Source organism: Capricornis sumatraensis, chromosome 15, assembly GCF_032405125.1.
Source record: "Capricornis sumatraensis isolate serow.1 chromosome 15, serow.2, whole genome shotgun sequence".
NCBI lineage: Eukaryota > Metazoa > Chordata > Mammalia > Artiodactyla > Bovidae > Capricornis > Capricornis sumatraensis.
The window spans coordinates 41421907-41435828 of record NC_091083.1 but is presented as its reverse complement, the minus strand read 5'-3'; positions in this window follow the sequence as shown (position 1 = coordinate 41435828).

Genomic DNA, 13922 nt, shown 5'->3' with positions numbered 1-13922 from the left:
ACAACTGAAACCCATCTGTCTTGAACCTTGTGCCCTTGGCCAGATCTCCAGACAGAATCAGAAACTCTCATTCTATTCTTCCCTCCCCAGCTCCTGTCCTGTGGGCCTCCCGTCAGGACACATTTACACACCCCACCCAACCCCTGACGCCCACATCTTCCACACCTGCTCTGAGGTCCTCCCTTCCTTTCTCAGACTTTGGCACGTGGCTTGGGTTCTTGTTCTCCATCCATCATTTGCTAGTTTCCCCCCCAAGTTTCAAGATCTGTGCCAACTGCCTGACACACCCTTCCTGGGACTTCAGGTTGACAATTGTGCTGACCACCCAGATCTCTTCATTACCATAACTCCTATACCTGGAACCCAGCTCCTGGTACAGTTCTTACTCCTTGGGTAGTAATGCCAGTTTTGCTGGCTTCTGTGAGGATGAGTGCTCTGTACAGTGCCTGGTATGTGGGAGACAGTCAGGAAACAACGGGGGAGCACGCTAACCACTGGTTTATTTCTTGCTTCCCTGAACCTTCCAACACACCAAACTATGTCAAATCACATGTCCTCCTCTTTCCCAGGAAGTAAGCCACATGAATGACTGGACGTATAACAAACACAAGTTATTCTGGTCAACCTTCACCTCTAACTTCCAAACATCTAAACCTTTCACTTTTCACATTCTAAGAGCAGTTCTCAACTCTGGCTGCATGTTAAAACCTCTGGGTCGCTTTTAAAACATACTTAAGCAGGATCCACACCCGCAAGAGATTCTGATTTGACAGGTCTGGAGCAAGACCCAGGCGGTTTCACCGTATTAAAAAAAAAAAAAAAAACTTCCCAGGAATACTGGCGGTATAGCTGGGGGTCAGAACCAAGCTTGAGCCCAGCCTTACTCTACACTTGGAAAAACCCCTGCTCCCTGACCTCAGAGTCACATCCGATACAGCATCCTCAACCCCCCTTGTCAAATTTCCTCCCATCACCATCTTTTCCTTCTTAGAGAAGGAAGCCTCCTGCCTCTGTTCGGAAAGCTATCCCCTTAGCTGTGTTAGTTGCTTGGTCGTGCCGGACTCTTTGCGACCCTATGGACTGTAGCCCCCGAGGCTCCTCTGTTCATGGAGATTCTCCAGGCCAGAGTACCCGAGCGGGTTGCCATGTCCTCCTCCAGGGGATCTTCCCCACCCAGGGATGGAACCCAGGTCTCCCGCATTGCAGGCACATTCTTTACCCTCTGAGCCACCAGGAAAGTCTCTTAGAGCCCTAAACCCAAATCTCTCATCGCCTCCGTGTCCTGTCATTGTTAAATCATTCCATTCCCTCCGCTAAATCCCTGTACCACCGTTGGCTTCGTCTGCCGATTTCCAGAGCGTGGAACAGGACAGAGGCCTCGCCGGCAGCATCTCCGCACCACCAGCATACGCACCGACTTCCCCTCGCTGCCTGTGCCCACTCCGGGCGACCCAGGCTCCGCCGCCCCCAGCCCTTCCCCTCGCTCGACCCTCAGGCCCACGACCAGCTGCGCTTTCTCTTCTTTCTTCCCTACCAGCTCGGGGCCAAGGCTTGCGCCCGGGAGTCACGCTGACCAACTGGGAAATGGAAGACGCAGGAACTGAGAGCAACAGTGCGAACGGTCAGTCTCCCGCGCTCCGACCCCAGGGGGCTCGGGAGCCGGGGTCGGGGGCGTCTCGGAGCCCAGTGTACCCGGGGACTACCCCCTTACCCCCAGGACCGTTCCTCCCAAGGGGAAGGGGGGGGGTCCCCCGGCCCCGGCCTCGGAGGAGGGAGGAAAGGTGAGGAAAAGAGGCGCCACGCGGAGCCAGGCCCGAGGCCCGAACCGCGCGGGCCTGGGACACCGACCTGCCGGTCCTGCCGCTGCTTCAGATGCACGCCCGCCACGGTGGCCGCAGTCAGCAGCACCGAGAGGCCCAACACCACCTTGGAGCGTCTCGACATCCCCCTCGCCTGCCTGCCTGCCGACCGCGGCCTCCGCTCCCAACGCCTGAGGCCCGGGGCCGCCGCCGCCGAGTGCGCGTCACCGCCCGGGGCGGGGCCAGGCGCGATGCCTCGAGCGCAGAGCCCGGTCGCCGCTAGGCGCGGGGAGTCGAGCGCCGAGCGCCGTGCTTACTTCGCCGGAGAGCGTGACTTCTGGCGGGGCCTGGGGCGGGGGGGACTTGAGGGACCAGATCATTTCCCTGCCCTGCGGACTGGAGAAGGGACCACTTCCAAGAGGCCCCGCCCAGAGCTGGCCCCGGCATCACCACCCGGGACGGAGTTTGGAGGCCTGAGCCCCCTCCTCTCATCCGCCGTCCTCTGCGGCTGGAGTGTCGGGAGGCAGGATTTCGGGCTTGAGTACCTTGCAGACCCTCCGCCGCGCGTGTCCCCTTGGAGCGTGGGGCGCTGCCACGCCACCATCCGAAAACGCGGCGCTCGTTGCCCCTTGGCGGGGGAGGGCACCAGGAGAGGGAGTTTTTCTGGTGAGACGTGGCAGTCCACCTGCTTCCACCTTGACGCGGTGGGAGGGCGAGGCAGGGTCTGGTTTTTCGTGACGTCGTCGTCGGGAAACCTGGCTGCAGAGCCAGCTCTCCAGGCAGAGGTACCTCTCCTGCTGGTACGAAAGATGCTGTCACCTTGTAGCCAGGTAACCCTTGGGACATCCCGTCTACACCGGTTTCCGCGTTCAGGTGCCCGCGTTACTCAGTTCAGTTCAGTCGCTCAGTCGTGTCCGATTCTTTGCGACCCCATGGACTGCAGCACGCCAGAGTTCCCTGTCCATCACCAACTCCCGGAGTTTACTCAAACTGATGTCCACTGAGTCGGTGATGCCATCCAACCATCTCATCCTCTGTCGTCCCCTTCTCCTGCCTTCAATCTTTCCCAGCATTAGGGTCTTTTCAAATGAGTCAGTTCTTCACATCAGATGGCCAAAGTATTGGAGTTTCAGCTTTAGCATCAGTCCTTTCCTAGTGGCTCAGACGGGAAAGCGTCTGTCTGCAATGCAGGAGACCCGGCCTCGATCCCTGTGTTGGGAAGATCCCCTGGAGAAGGAAATGGCAGCCCACTCCAGTATTCTTGCCTGGAAAACCCCATGGACCGCGGAGCCTGGTAGGCTACCGTCCATGGGGTCACAAAGAGTCAGACACGACTGAGCGATTTCACTTTTACTCTTCCAGTGAATATTCAGGGTCTGGTTTTTCTTGACGTCTTCAGGAAACCTTCTGGCTGCAGAGCAAGCTTTCCAGGCAGCGGATCCTCTTCTGCTGGTATGAAAGACGCTGTCACCTTGTCTCCAGGTAGCCCTTGAGACATCCCCTCTGCACTGGTTTCCGCGTTCAGTTGCCCGCGTTACTAGGGTCAGAAATGATGGAGTGAAGTGGAGAACAGAGAAGCCCAGAAGATACTATGCCCAGCTCACGCAGATGATGTGCTTTCCAAGGAAGAGAGGTATTATGATCAAGAAATGGTTGGATGGCATCACCGACCCAGTGGACATGAGTTTGAGCAAACTTCAGGAGATAGTGAAGGACAGGGAAGTCTGGCATGCTACCGTCTATGGAATTGCAAAGAGTCCGACACAACTTAGCGACTGGACAACAATATTTTTTCCCATTGGAATTCCCAAAGGACAGATTTCCTCCTGTGCAAACAGCTGTGGACACTGTTGATTTGGGCTGAGTCTCACCCTGAGGTTTCTTCCACCTGGATCACTGTAGTGCTTTGCTATTCCAGGGTCTGTTGTGCAGTGTCAGTTGCTTGAAGAGAATGATGCTCTCCAGAAGTGTAATGAGATAAAAGTAACTTTTAAAGTGAAAATAACATTTTCAAATATTTCATCTGCAGCATTTTTCTCTGCAGAAGAGGAAGTACCATTGAGTTGGAGAATAGTGTCCCTGTGTTGACCTTGAAGTTAGAAGCAATTTAATTCAGGGCATATTGGCTTTTTCTCTAAAGAAAAAAAAAAAAGGTGGAGAAGGAAATGGCAACCCACGCCAGTATTCTTGCCTGGAGAATCCCATGGACAGAGGAGCCTGGCAGGCTGCAGTCCATGGGGTCACATGACTGAGCATGTGTGCATGAGGGTGGATGGTGACGGGTTGGTAGCAATAAACTGGTAGGCCTGAAAAAACAAAAACAAAAAAAAGTAGACTACTTTTTACTTGCGGTAGACTCCAGATATTTTCTCCCTCTTAGTGAGCCTTCAGTAAAGCTACATGTCTTTAGAATGTATGTCAGAGTGAGATCATGGAAACGGCAAGAGAGTTCCAGAAAAATATCTATTTCTGCTTTATTGACTATGCCAAAGCCTTTGACTGTGTGGATCACAATAAACTGTGGAAAATTCTGAAAGAGATGGGAATACCAGACCACCTGACCTGCCTCTTGAGAAATCTATATGCAGGTCAGGAAGCAACAGTTAGAATGGACATGGAACGACAGACTGGTTCCAAATAGGAAAAGGAGTACGTCAAGGCTGTATATTGTCACCCTGCTTATTTAACTTATATGCAGAGTACATCATGAGAAACGCTGGGCTGAAAGAAGCACAAGCTGGAATCAAGATTGCCAGGAGAAATATCAATAACCTCAGATATGCAGATGACACCACCCTTATGGCAGAAAGTGAAGAAGAACTAATGAGCCTCTTGATGAAAGTGAAAGAGGAGAGTGAAAAAGTGGGCTTAGAGCTCAACATTCAGAAAACTAAGATCATGGCATCCGGTCCCATCACTTCATGGCAAATAGATGGGGAAAGAGTAGAAACAGTGTCAGACTTTATTTTGGGGGGCTCCAAAATCACTGCAGATGGTGATTGCAGCCATGAAACTAAAAGCTGCTTACTCCTTGGAAGGAAAGTTATGACCAACCTAGATAGCATATTCAAAAGCAGAGATATTACTTTGCCAAGAAAGGTCCGTCTAGTCAAGGCTATGGTTTTTCCAGTAGTCATGTATGAATGTGAGAGTTGGACTGTGAAGAAAGCTGAGTGCCGAAGAATTGATGCTTTTGAACTGTGGTGTTGGAGAAGACTCTTGAGAGTCCCTTGGACTGCAAGGAGATCCAACTAGTCCATTCTGAAGGAGATCAGTCCCAGGTGTTCTTTGGAAGGAATGCTGCTAAAGCTGAAACTCCAATACTTTGGCCACCTCATGTGAAGTGTTGACTCATTGGAAAAGACCCTGATGCTGGGAGAGATTGGGGGCAGGAGAAGGGGACAACAGAGGATGAGATGGCTGGATGGCATCACTGACTCGATGGACGTGAATTTGAGTGAACTCCGGGAGTTGGTGATGGACAGGGAGGCCTGGCGTGCTGCGATTCATGGGGTTGCAAAGAGTCGGACACGACTGAGCGACTGAACTGAACACAGTGAGATGGTCTTTCATTCTACCATGACTGATTTTTCAACTTGTCTTTTTGAAATGGATTGTTATTCTGCTTTTCAAAAGTCCCTCATGGGGATTCACTGGCCTTTCAGGAGTTAGGACTCTGTGCTTTCACTTCCATGTCCCAATTCCTTAACATCCCTCAAGCCTTAAGGTGTGGCCTCCCCCTCACAAAATATACCTTATGAGTTAACAGTGTCAAATTCAGAAATGGATTATCTGTTTGTTTATATATTTATCTGCAACTAAGACCCAACATAGCCAAATAAATAAAAATACTAAAAACTCATCCCCATTTAAAAAAAGAGGGGATATATTTTAAGGTATGCTAATTATGAAAGGAAAGTTATGACCAACCTAGACAGCATATTAAAAAACAGAAACATTACTTTGTCAACAAAAGTCCGTCTAGTCAAGGCTATGGTTTTTCCAGTTGTCATGTATGGATATGAGAGTTGGACTGTAAAGAAAGCTGAGTGCTGAAGAATTGATGCTTTTGAACTGTGGTGTTGGAGAAGACTCTTGAGAGTCCCTTGGACTGCAAGGAGAGCCAACCAGTCCATCTTAAAGGAGATTAGTCCTGGGTGTTCATTGGAAGGACTGATGTTGAAGCTGAAACTTCAATACTTTGGCCACCTGATGCGAAGAACTGACTCATTTGAAAAGATCCTGATGCTGGGAAAGAATGAGGGCAGGAGGAGAAGGGGATGACAGAGGATGAGATGGTTGGATGGCATCACCGACTCAATGAACATCAGTTTGAGTAAACTCCGGGAGTTGGTGATGGACAGGGAGGCCTGGCGTGCTGCAGTTCATGGGATCGCAAAGAGTTGGACACGACTGAGCTACTGAACTGAACTGAATTATGATTTCAATAAAGTTATTAAAAGAAGGCAAAAAATAAAGCTGTTTGTATGTATCAATTCATTTCATTTGCACAATAGGTGCTATTATTATGCCCATTTTACAAAGGAGGAAGGTAACTTGCCCAGAGTCCACCGCCTGAAAGTTACAGAGTAACATAATTGGTTTTTAGTTTTGTTTTCAAAAGACATAAAAGATTAAACTCACCTGGTTTAAAAGTGAACTCACTTGATTTAACAGAGAACTTTTAACTTGAGGTAGTCAACAAGGAAAATGTATATATGTAGACTCTTGCAATTCTGTATTTCAGGTACTTACAGAATGGGAGGAGTGGAAAGAAAGGGAGGCAGTTAAGGCTAGACACGCAGGTGAGAGAAGAGAGAGAAAGAAACAGAAGAGAACAGGAAAGCAATGGACTGCCCATAGGTTCTGAGGTCAGAGCATTGGCCTCTCAGGATGCTCATTTGGCCTCTGACAGCTACACCCCGTTCACATGGGCCTCGAGTTCAGTTTTCGAGTATCCCATTCCTCCCTTTGTGGGAGCCTTGCTGCCCTCTGGCAGGATGTTGTTCTCAGAAAGTGGCCTCAGTGAGTGAAGCTCTACGACAAAGGGCTTCTGGCTTCACTGGGGACAGTCCCTGACCTCCGGGGGCCTCAGTTTCCCCCTCTGTACTGTGGGGACAGTGATATGTCTGCTGCCCCCTGGACATGTTGGTTGAGATGACGAATTAGCAGCGTGACTGCACCAAGTCAGGCATGTGGCAGTAATGCGTGTCATGCTGTGGCAAGTGAGTCTTCAGGGGTCCCCTAGGAGTGGCGAGATGGGGACCCCCTCGGCCCTGAAGGGAGGGGTAATCCTTGTCTTCACAGCCTTGGGAGAAGTCTGTTTATTTGCAGCTCAGAGGGCCTTTCAGCAACATCCCAGCTGGAGGCAGCGCAAGCGTTCTCTCTGCACTTGCCCCAACCGTGATTCAAAATTCTTGGTGTGGCTGGCTGAGTTCCTTTGGATTCAAAATCCAGTCACGTTGTCAGAGAAAAATGTCAACCTTACCAGTTGTTAATGGAAGAAAGGAGCTGTTAGATCCTTTAAAGACAGGCAATTTCGACTGCTGTAAATTTATGAATCATTGTGAAAAAAATAATGGCTTTAACTGACAATACCACGAGTTAGTAAAGACGTAGAACAATTGGAACGCGCTGTGCTCTGGGTGGGAGTGTCTCCTGGAACCACTTCAGCTTAATCTACTGGAGCTGAACTGGTTTAAATCCTGTGACCCAGAACCTTCAACCCCAAATGGAGGCCCCACAGAACTGCATACGTGTGTGCACCCAAAACATGTGCAAGTGTATCTGTGTATATCCCACTCGCAGAAATCTGCAGGTGCTTACCTTACTGGGGGTGGGGGCAGAGTGGGAGAGTATTTCCTGAAAGAACAGAGTGTGAGTGGGTCTTCTGGGATGCTGATGTCATCCTATTTCCCAATCTTTTTTTTTCCCCTTTAATATTTATTTATTTGGCTGTGCCAGTTCCTAGTTGTGGCATGCGAAATCTTGGTTGCAACATGTGGGATCTAGTTCCCTGGCCAAGGATCAAACCCAGGCCCTCTGCAGTGGGAGCTCAGAATCTTAACCACTGGACCACCAGGGAAGTCCCCTGTTTCCTAATCTTGATGCTGCTACTGGGTATTCGTGAGCATGAATCAAGTGGTAATAGATTTTGTGCTCATATTGATATGCATGGCCTATATATATATACAAAATCCTATATAAGGGACATCCTTGGCAGTTGAGCAATTAAGACTTCATGCTTTTACTACTGAGGGCTCCGGTTCAATCCCTGGTTGGGAAACAAGCTGTGGGGCAAGGCAAAAAAAAAAAAATCTTACGTAAAATTATGAACTGAAAAAAAAAATGGCTTCACATTTTATCATTGCCTCTTGCACCAAGAAAGTTTTTTCTCCATGATGACTATCAAGAATTGAGGTCTTATTAAGTGAAGTCAGATAAACACAAATACATGATCTGACTTATATGTAGAATTTAAAAAAAATGTTACAAACGAACTTATTCACAAAACAGAAATAGACTCATAGACATAAAAAACAAACTTGTGGTTTCCAAAAGGAATGGGGGAATAAATTAGGAGCACGGGATTAACATATACATGCTGCTGCTGCTGCTAAGTCGCTTCAGTCGTGTCTGACTCTGTGCGACCCCATAGACGGCAGCCCACCAGACTCCCCCGTCCCTGGGATTCTCCAGGCAAGAACACTGGAGTGGGTTGCCACTTCCTTCTCCAATGCGTGAAAGTGAAAAGTGAAAGTGAAGTCGCTCAGTCATGTCTGACTCTCAGCAACCTCATGGACTGCAGCCTCCCAGGCTCCTCCATCCATGGGATTGTCCAGGCAAGAGTACTAGAGTGGGGTGCCATTGCCTTCTCCAATATACACGCTACTATATACTATATAATATACGTAAAGAACAAGAACCTACAGTATAGCACAGATAACTATACTCAGTATCCTGTAGTGGAAAAGAATTTGAAAAAGCATACACACACACACACACACACACACACACACACACACACATACACACATATATATGTATTTGCTATTGTTTAGTAGCTAAGTCATGTAAGACTTGCAACTCCATGCACTGTAGCCTGCCAGGCTACGAGAATGCTGGAGTAGGTTGCCATCTCCTTCTTCAGGGGATCTGCCCAACCCAGGGATCAAACCCAAGTCTCCTGTGTCTCCTGCATCGGCAAGTGAATTCTTTACCACTGAGCCACCTGGGAAGCCCCTGGTGCGTGATAGTTCTTCCTAAGTAAAACCACTGGGAGACCTAAACACTGCCATCAGATTGAACATACCATTTAAGACAAAAATATGAATCTGACCTTCTCAAAAACCTCCCAATGGCTCCCCATTCCTTAGGATAAAGCTCCAAACTGCTTAGAATAGCAAACTACCCTTTGCCCTTCCCTGCAGTCCCTGCAAAGTAAAAGTGAAAGTCGCTCTGTCATCTCCGACTCTTTGCGACCCTATGGACTGTATGTCCACGGAATTCTCCAGGTCAAAATACTGGAGTGGGTAGCCTTTCCCTCCTCCAGAGGATCTCCCCAACCCAGGGATCGAACCCAGGTCTCCCACATTGCAGGTGGTTTCTTTACTGGCTGAGCCACAAAGTCAAAAACAAGTGCAGCTGGAGATCAGCAGCTTGGAGAAGAACCAAGCAATGGAAATGAAGTGGAGGAAGTACAGCCCCCTCCACATGTTTGAACACGGTGTTCATCAGCACTGGTTCCACCTGCACTCATGCAAGGGTGGGATTTGAAAAAATGCCTTCACCACTGAGTGTAATGTGGCTTCTGTCCTGCAGGTTTGAATCGGGGCCAGGTCCTCGAAGCTATTGTGGGTTTCCAAGTCTCTGGTAATATTAATCATCTCCTCTTATCTAGTAGGTATCCATAGGCAAGCATAGGTTCAAGGTGGAATAAATGGTGGGCAGGAGTGCGCAGGTGAGGGTGGAGGCATAGTGAACTTGAAGGTCATGTGAGGCAGGGCTGAGGAAGAAAGAGGAGGCAGAGAGGCCACTGTTTGTTTAGGAAGAAGGTGGAGGGCATCGCTGAAGTGGCGCCAGTGATCATCTTTTATGCACATGTTCCAATCTCAGCACCAAATGGTTTGGAAACATCACACCACGTGGCACCCCAGATGGCACCATTGCTGCTGCTGCTGCTAAGTCGATTCAGTTGTGTCCGATTCTGTGAGACCCCAGCCCACCAGGCTCTGCCATCCCTCGGATTCTCCAGGCAAGAACACTGGAATGGGTTGCCATTTCCTTCTCCAATGCATGAAAGTGAAAAGTGAAAGTGAAGTCGCTCAGTCATGTCTGACTCTCAGCAACCCCATGGACTGCAGCCTTCCAGGCTCCTCCATCCATGGGATTTTCTAGGCAAGAGTATTGGAGTGGGGTGCCATTGCTTTCTCTGATGGCACCATTGCTACTGCTGCTGCTAAGTCACTTCAGTCGTGTTCAAGTCTGTGAGACCCCATAGATGGCAGCCCACTAGGTTCCTCTGTCCCTGAGATTCTCCAGGCAAGAATACTGGAGTGGGTTGCCATTTCCTTCTCCAATGCATGAAAGTGAAAAATGAAAGTGAAGTTGCTCAGTCAAGCCCGACTCTTAGCGACCCCATGGACTGCAGCCTACCAGGCTCCTCTTTCCATTGGATTTAGGACTGTTTAAAAAGCAAATGTAGGGCCCTGCCTCAAGTATGGCCCTGTGTGGGCCCTAGCAGATAGTTAAGCAATAGGGTCCCATCTTCCTTGAGCTTAGCTTCTCATTTCAGCCATCCATAGTCCAAACTGTCCTTGAAGGAAGGTGGCCTGTTGGAGAAAATTGACTTTCTCTCAGTAGGTCCAAGACAGTCTTCCCTCTAGTGCTGGAATTGATCAATGGAAATGGATCAATGGGAGTTCAACAGAGGAACTATATAATTCTACACTGGAGGTGTGTCTCTTCTCTCCCACTCAGGAAATTATTCAATCATTTATTTATATCAATTTGGACTCATAAATACATGTACAATTTTTTACTTTTCCTTTTTTTTTTTTAGTCACACTGTGAGGCTTCCGGGAAGTTCTTTGACTAAGGATTGAACCCAGGCCCTTAGGAATGAGAGCACGGAATCCTAACCACTGGACCACCAGGAAAGTGCAGAAGATGACCTCTTCTTGAATGGATGTTTGCTTGGTTGCTGCTAACCTTTGCTTGTTTTCTAGAGCTCCTACAGCGTTGACTCAGACAGCTTCTAGTTGTTTTCTCAGTATTTCTATGGTGAGCAAGATTCTTGAAATAAAAAAGTAAAATTCCTAAAGCAAGGCTTCAAGGTTCACAATTTTACTGATACCACTTCCTTCTTCTTTTTGTTGTCTCTTTACACTTTCCTTAATCTCTTGTAGCTCTAATTTATGTTCTTATTTTATAAAGCAGATTTGTTCATTGAGTTTTAGGAGTCATGAGAGAGGCAAATAGCAAAGGAGAAAAGGAAAGATGTAAGCATCTGAATGCTGAGTTCCAAAGAATAGCAAGGAAAGATAAGAAAGCCTTCCTCAGCGATCAATGCAAAGAAATAGAGGAAAACAACAGAATGGGAAAGACTAGAGATCTCTTCAAGAAAATTAGAGATACCAAGGGAACATTTCATGCAAAGATGGGGTCGATAAAGGACAGAAATGGTCTGGACCTAACAGACGCAGAAGATATTAAGAAGAGGTGGCAAGAATACACGGAAGAACTGTACAAAAAAGATCTTCATGACCCAGATAATCATGATGATATGATCACTAATCTAGAGCCAGACATCTTGGAATGTGAAGTCAAGTGGGCCTTAGAAAGCATCACTACAAACAAAGCTAGTGGAGGTGATGGAATTCCAGTTGAGCTGTTTCAAATCCTGAAAGATGATGCTGTGAAAGTGCTGCGCTCAATATGCCAGCAAGTTTAGAAAACTCAGCAGTGGCCACAGGACTGGAAAAGGTCAGTTTTCATTCCAATCCCAAAGAAATGCAATGCCAAAGAATGCTCAAACTACCGCACAATTGCACTCATCTCACATGCTAGTAAAGTAATGCTCAACATTCTCCAAGCCAGGCTTCAGCAATACGTGAACCGTGAACTCCCTGATGTTCAAGCTTGTTTTAGAAAAGGCAGAGGAACCAGAGATCAAATTGCCAACATCTGCTGGATCATGGAAAAAGCAAGAGAGTTCCAGAAAAACATCTATTTCTGCTTTCTTGACTATGCCAAAGCCTTTGACTGTGTGGATCACAATAAACTGTGGAAAATTCTGAAAGAGGTGGGAATACCAGACCACCTAACCTGCCTCTTGAGAAATCTGTATGCAGGTCAGGAAGCAACAGTTAGAACTGGACATGGAACGACAGACTGGTTCCAAATAGGAAAAGGAGTACGTCAAGGCTGTATATTGTCACCCTGCTTATTTAACTTATATGCAGAGTACATCATGAGAAACGCTGGAGAAATATCAATAACCTCAGATATGCAGATGACACCACCCTTATGGCAGAAAGTGAAGAGCAGCTAAAAAGCCTCTTAATGAAAGTGAAAGAAGAGAGTGAAGAAGTTGGCTTAAAGCTCAACATTCAGAAAATGAAGATCATGGCATCCAGTCCCATCACTTCATGGCAAATAGATGGGGAAAGAGTGGAAACAGTGTCAGACTTTATTTTTTTGGGCTCCAAAATCACTGCAGATGGTGACTGCAGCCATGAAATTAAAAGACACTTACTCCTTGGAAGAAAAGTTATGACCAACCTAGATAGTATATTCAAAAGCAGAGACATTACTTTGCCGACTAAGGTCCATCTAGTCAAGGCTATGGTTTTTCCAGTAGTCATGTATGGATGTGAGAGTTGGACTGTGAAGAAGGCTGAGTGCTGAAGAATTGATGCATTTGAACTGTGGTGTTGGAGAAGACTCTTGAGAGTCCCTTGGACTGCAAGGAGATCCAACCAGTCCATTCTGAAGGAGATCAGCCCTGGGATTTCTTTGGAAGGAATGATGCTAAAGCTGAAGCTCCAGTACTTTGGCCACCTCATGCGAAGAGTTGACTCATTGGAAAAGACTCTGATGCTGGGAGGGATTGGGGGCAGGAGGAGAAGGGGACGACCCAGGATGAGATGGCTGAGTCTAAGGGAACTCCGGGAGATGGTGATGGACAGGGAGGCCTGGTTCATGGGGTCGCAAAGAGTCGGACACGACTGAGCGACTGAACTGAACTGAACTGACCATATGTATGGTCAGATTCTCATGTGCTCTTGGGTAACATTTTTCCAGGGAGGGGTCTTCATCTATCTTTTCTTTTTTCTTTTATTTTCCTCAGCTTTTTTTCTTGCAAATAAATTTATAAATTTAATATTTCATCTTTTATTATCATTGTTTTAATTTTTATTATTCCTCTTTGAATGAAGTGAGTTCTTTGTGGTACTATTTGTCACAGAAATGTATGGATGAATCATCAGGACATAATATAGGACTTCCAGGAACTGGAATTCCTTGTCAGGAATTCCACTCACGACATAAAGTTCATAGTTAGTGAATTATTTTAGCCTTTATCTCACCTCAACCAACCAGGATTGACATTGCTCATCCCCTCATTGTCTCCAGCCTCACTGATGGATTGATTCCATAAATAAGAATTCTCTGGTGATTTCTCATTCAGCCTTGTCCCCATTCTTCATTTGTTCATACATTCAACAAATGCTTATTTGTTGCCTAACATGTACCAGATACTGTTTTAGGTACTTGGGAGATATATATATATATCTGTTTATATATATTAACAGACAAAAGACTTGCCTTTAAGTATCCTCATGCAGAAAACAGATAAAGTGAATAGATATAAATATATCACTGGTCTTGTGTGTTAGAAAGTAATAAGAACAGCAGAGCAGAATAGGAGGGTTAGGAGTGCCAGGAGTGGGAGGAAGTCAGATTACAATAAAAATATGATGATCAGAGTGAGCCTCACTGACCATGCAACAGATGAGCAGGGATGGGAGGGAGCTGAGGGCAGAGACATGTGGATTTCCCAGGCGAGAATACTGAAGTGGTTGCCATTTCCTTCTCCAGGGGATCTTCCCGACCCAGGGATCG